Raw genomic sequence first — 6,591 nt, forward strand, 5'->3', positions numbered from 1 at the left:
AAAGCCCGAAGAATCTCTGTCAGAAAATTCTGACAGCGTTAGGACCAACATATCTTCTGCAAAGCTGGAAAGCCTGGGAGCTTCCACAAATGGATTGAATCTCAACAGTCTGGGAAGAAGGTATGATGTGAAGCAAGAAGAGAGAGTTTTTCCGACAAATATGATGAAAGCAGCTGAGCGTGAACATGCTTCAACTTTAGCACCTTCTGCCACTTTCGGGTAGAGCCCTGGTCAACTGAACTGGTAAGAGGTCTCAGAAACGCAATAGTGCATCCTAACCCCAGCACTCATTTGTATTACCATACTTCCCATTACTGCCTCTGCAATTCTTCCATACACAGCCCCACTGTGCACCAACCTTGCCTATTTCCAACAGCCACCTTTATAGCAGTATTTTCTTTTTTTTCTCTTTTGATATATATATACCCAATATCCTTCATTTCCCTGCACATGCACAGTGTACATACCTGTTTCAACACTCATTATTTCACCATTGGCTCATTGAGCAAATTTTATTTGTAATTGACCAAGTATGCATAATTCCACGACTCTTGTAGGAGAAATTATGTTGGTGTTTACCTTTTGCAGTGACATATTTAAGTATATACAACAATATTCTAGGGGCTACTAGAATCAATACCTGCAAGCACGCGCATCTATACTGCCATATTAGTATATTAGCCCCTTTGCAGCATTACAGTAGTTTCATATGCATCCACTTTGCACTATCACCTTCACAACTTTCAATTCCCAACAACACCCGTGTATTGCTATGATTTTTTTTTTACCTATAGCAGCGTTAAATATTGTTGTAGCTTTTAATATATCCATAGCAGTACTATGTTGATAGCAGTACCAAAGATATTGTTATGCTCCTCCCAGCCAACACACGGTTCCAGGTACACCAAGGCTTTAACCCCCAATATGCCACAACTCTGTAGGCATTAGCAGCTACACTTTAGCACCTTGTTTACATCAAGCATTCCTCTACCACTAGCATTACTTCCCATACTACCAATCGTATTAGGATCGTTGTCTATGCAATAGGATCTGCATGAGTTACCACATCATTCACCTCTATAATGCCTCCATACCCCTTAGTTTATGCCTATCACCACATTTTTATAGCCCCCTGTATAATCCATTTATCATGTGTTATATCCACATACCCCCTGTACAGTTTTCGCAGAGCATATCTATCATGCATCTCCCACTTTCAAACTTAATTTTATTTCCGTAGCATCACTCCTGCACTTCCCCTGTATACAACCCTTTCATCCATCAACAATCCACCACACTTATATACAATACAAGGCATAGATAATCTGTATATATTCATTGCCTTGCTCAATATGTCACTCTTATGCATACTAATGCCTCATTTTTCCTTGGATATTTAGGTATCATCTAGTACATCTCATATACACTTTGAATTTTTTTTTCATATTTGCATAACAGATCACATGGACACATTGGATATTCATTCCATCATGGGCATATAACATGACATCTCTTTATGTATATATCTTTCATCTTGAGCTAATTTGGATTTTGCAAGAAGTGTGTGGAAAATGTTATTTTCTTGGTTTAGAAATTGTAATATCGATTCCATGATGTAATAGATAGGCTGTAATGAGAATTCTACATTTCAAAGCACTAGATTAGAATGTATGAGCATGATAAATATCATAAATTGCTTATTTTCATACTTTTTGCCTTTATTTTCCAAAATCTCACAATGGTGAAACACGAATGGCACGTGCACCATTTCATAAGAGGTAAATCAATCCTAAGTTGATGATTTACATCAATGGCCATAGTCAGGGTATATTGAGAGTTAATTTCATTTTTAACTCTATAAAAGCACCAAAATATGTTTCATTCTTCACCTGAATTTAAATATAGATTGTTATATAATACATTCAATGACCATAGTCAAGGATGTATTATATTTTCAAATCTTGTTTCAATTTATTTGAAGAACGAAATATGGTTTTCAAAATCCAATTTTAAAATTCTTTAAATTCATTTCATCATTTAGGATAGAATTGCATCATATTTTCAAAATTCTTTTTTTTTCATAAATCCAAGTGATTTCCTTCAAATACCTTCTTCACTTCTCAAATCAATTTTCAACTCCTGTAAATTCAAAAATCATTTTCAGATTCTAACTTTAAAATCAAAGTCCAATTTAACTTTGAAATTCATTTGTGTATCCAAAATTCAAATTCTAATTCAAATCAAATTTCAAAGTTCAAATTAACTTTGAAACTTCTGATTCATCTTCAAATTCAAAAGCAAGTTTATCTTTCATCTTCAAATTCAAATTCAAAGTTTGAGATTGATTCTGAATCTCAAAACTTGCCCCTTCCTAAATTTTAAATTCAATCTGGGTTTTAAAAACCCAGATCCATTTTCAAAAGTCCCATTTGGACTTTCAGAATCCAAAACCAAAATTAGATCCACATCATATCTTGGATCCCAGATTTCGGATCAAATTCTCATTTAGGATTCTAGATCCAGAACCCAATTCTACTTTGGATCTCAGACTTCAGATCCAAATCCATTTTAGGATCCAGAACCCAATTCCACTTTGGATCTCAGATTTGAGATCCAAAATCCATTTGAGATCCAAAATTCAATTCCATCTTGGATCTCAGACTTCAAAGATCCAAAATCCATTTCAAATTTTGGATCCAATGCAGATTTCATATTCAAATCCCATCCTAGGATCCAGACTCTGAATTCGAAATTCCATCTTGAAATCCAGATTTCAAATCAAATTCTATTTTCAATTCCAACTTTCAAATCCAATTCCATTTCCCAATTCTAGATTTCAAATCCAAGTTCCATTTTTCAGATCTCATCTGAATCCATTTCCTATACCATTTGGATTTCTCAAGTCCATTCTGATTTCAAATTTGAAATTCAAAACCCTTTTCAAATATTCATTTCCTTTCCTAAATCCAAGTTTAAAATTCAAAGTCCATTTCTAACTTTGAAACTCCATTTCCTTTCAATTTTCAAATCATTCTTTCTCAAAATCAAGATTTATTCTTCCAACTCTGATTACTTCAAAAAGACTTAGAACTTCTCTGATCTATCTTAAAGTTCTAAGTTAGATTTTCTTCACTCCACTATCAAAGTTCATCTCAGACCACTTGGAAAATTTTCAAAACATCTTTCAAAAGAGTGTACATCCTTGCATTGCACAAGCATGATTCTTTGTGCATTTTGACCTAGAATAAATTCTTAGATAATATTTAGGCAAAGCAAAAGGCATAAATTCGATCTTTGGTTCGATTACTCCTGGTAAAGGCGTCAGGAACGGTTGAACCTCGTACCGACGAGCGAATCCCGTCTCTCCATTTTTCCCGCAAATATTTCAAAAACGGAGGTGAGTTAAATTTCTAAATATTTTTCAAATCAAGGTCAAGTGAGACCCCGCAAAAGAGTTCCTCTTCTCTCTTCTTTCTTTTCTTTTCTCTTCTCTCTTCTTTTTCTGTCTTTTATTTTTTCTCCCTTCAAAAAGGAGGAAAATAGAGGTTAGAAAAGGAAAAGAGAAGGAAGAAAGAGAAACCACAAGAGAGGAAAAATTTTGCGATGATCACAGAAACACCTCGGACAACGAGGGTCAGGTTTATCCCTTAACTTGAGGGGGGGGAAAGAAGGAATAAGAAATACCTCATGGGAAAGAGGTATCAGGTTTATCCCTTAACCTGAAAGGGTATAAATTTGATAAAATTTAACAAATTTTTGAGGAAAATTTGATAAAACTTGATAAAATTTGATAAAATTGATGTAAACTTGATAGAAATATGAATAAAATGAGTGAAACTGATAAAGATAATAAGATTTAACTGAAAATTTATAAGATTTGAGAAAACGAGTTTGTCTGATCCTGCCTGCATATGGGATCTTCAATGTGAAGGGAAAATGTTTATTTTTGAAAGACAAGTGAGAAATCATTTATGGGAAGAAGACCAACCACAAGAAGAATGATCAGCGAGAGATCTGATCTTTGAAAGAGAATCAAACATGGGCGATCATCATGAGGGTCAATTTTTGAAAGCAATGGTTTGAAACCTAATTTTTGAAAAAAAAGATCAACAATAGATCTGATTTCTGAAAATAACAGTTCAAAACTGATAATAAGATCAACACAAGGGTTGATTTTTGAAGATAATGTTTTAAAACCAAATATTGGAGGATAAGACTAACACAAGGGTTGATCTTTGAATATAATGTTTGGAAACCAATTTTTGGAAGATAAGATCTACACGTGGGTTGATAATGGTTCGAAACCCATTTTTTAGAAAATTTGATCAACACGAGGGTTGATAATGGTTTGAAACCCATTTTTGGAAGATACAATCAACACGAGGTTTGATAATGGTGCGAAAACCCATTTTTTGGAAAATTTGACCAACACGAGGGTTGATTTTGGAAGAAGGTTTGGACTAAAAAGTATTTGAACTTTTCGGTTATTATGATGAAGATTTTGCATAAATTTTCAAAATTTCATGATTTTTGAAAGACCCTCATAGGCAATATCATTTCTCTCATGAACGATGTCAAGATTATCCCACATTCTGAAAAAGAACAGGAATTTAATGCCCCAGTATGGCAAAAGAAAGAAGTAAAAAGATATAAAGAAAATTGACATTTCATTGATAAGCAAAGGTTCGATAACAAGACCGAATATTTACAAGAACTTTTGAAAGAAAAGATTCATAAAAGACTGGGCTGACTTGCCCCTACAAGACGACTAACAAAAGGAAACGAAAGCAGAAAACTTTGGCTTTATCAATTCTTCGAGTGGTCCGGAAATGGTTCTGTCAGAATTGCTAGGCGCTCTTCTTCCTCGTCCTCCACCAGCTCACTTTTGTCAATGCAGTCTTGTATCATATGCTTGAGGATGAAGCAGTGCTTTGTATCATGCCCTGTTGCCCTATGGTACTTGCAGAATTGGTCTTTAAATTTTCCCAAGATTACGGGAGGATCTGCTATTTTAGGGAGTTTGATCATCCCATGCTTCAACAAGTAATCCAGAACTGTTTCCAAAGTTTGATCTAAAGGAGTGAAGACTCAATCTTTCTCCCACTTGATGTACTTGGGCTTCTCTTGAAGATCTCCTTTTGGTTGGATGCCAACTAGGAGTGGTTTGTCATTGTTCTTATAGGATCTATCCTTCTGCCCCTTGTTCTGATCTATTCTCGGGCCACTGCCACTGTTGTCTTTGTTTTCTTTGCTACTGCTGCCAAGAATATTGCTGGAGGTATCAACTGAGTGAGCGAATGTGATCATTGCAAAATTTTTCCTCTCTTGTGGTTTCTCTCTCTTCCTTCTCTTTTTCCTTTCTGACCTCTATTTCCTCCTTTTTGAAGAGAGAAAATAAAAGACAGAAAAGAAAGAGAGAAGAGAAAAGAAAAGAAAGAAGAAGAAAGAGGAACTCTTTTGCGGGGTCTCACTTGACCTTAATTTGAAAATATTTAGAAAATTACTCGCCTCTGTTTTGAAAATATTGCGGGAAAAATGGAGAGACGGGATTCGGTACGAGGTTCGATCGTTCCTGGCGCCTTTACCAGGGGTAATCGAACCAAGGATCAAATCTATGCCTTTTTGCTTTGCCTAAATATTATCTAAGGATTTATCCTAAATCTAAATGCACAAAGAATCATGCTTGTGCAATGCAAGGATGTATGCTCTTTTGAAAGATGTTTTGAAAATTTCTGAGTTTTCTGAGATGAATTTGATAATAGAATGAAGAAACGGTAGAATCTAACTTAGAACTTGAGATAGATTTTTGAAGTTCTAAGTCTTTTGGAATGATCATAGTTGGGAAAATAAATCTTTGAATTTGAAAAGGATGATTGGAAGCTGAGATAAAAGGGAAAAGGAAGGAAATTTCAAAGTCAGAAGGTGGACTTTTGAACTTAGATTTAGGAGAAGAGATAAAATTTGAAATGGATTTTGAATTTAAAATTTGAAATCAGGATGGATTTTGAGAAATCCAAATGGCATTTGAAAAATAGAAATTGATTTAGGAAGTTCAGATGAGATCTGAGAATGAAATTGGATTTGAAATCTAGAGTTGGGAATGAAATTGGATTCTGGATCCTAAATAGAATTGGATCCAAGATCTGGAATTCAAGATGGAATTGGATTCTGAATCCTAAAATGGATTTTGGATCTTTAAAATAGATTTAGGATTTGAAATCTGAGATCCAAGATAGAGTTGGACTCTGGACCCTAAGATGGATTTTGGATATGAAGTCTGAGATCCAAAGTGGAACTGGGTTTTGGATCCTAAAATGGATTTGGATCTGAAGTCTGAGATCCAAGATGGAATTGGATTCTGGATTCTAAAATGGAATTGGATCTGAAGTCTGAGATCCAAACTAGGATTAGGTTCTAGATCCTAAAATGGATTTGGATCTGAAGTCTGAGATCCAAAGTGGCATTGGATTTTGGATCCTAAAATGGAATTTGGATCTGAAGTCTGAGATCAAAAATGGAATTGGATTCTGGATCCAAGTTGGGATTAAGATCTAACTTTGGACTTGGATTTTGAAAGTCCAAATGGGACTT

Source organism: Nuphar pumila, chromosome 1, assembly GCF_984573655.1.
Source record: "Nuphar pumila chromosome 1, dmNupPumi1.hap1.1, whole genome shotgun sequence".
Classification (NCBI taxonomy): Eukaryota; Viridiplantae; Streptophyta; class Magnoliopsida; order Nymphaeales; family Nymphaeaceae; genus Nuphar; species Nuphar pumila.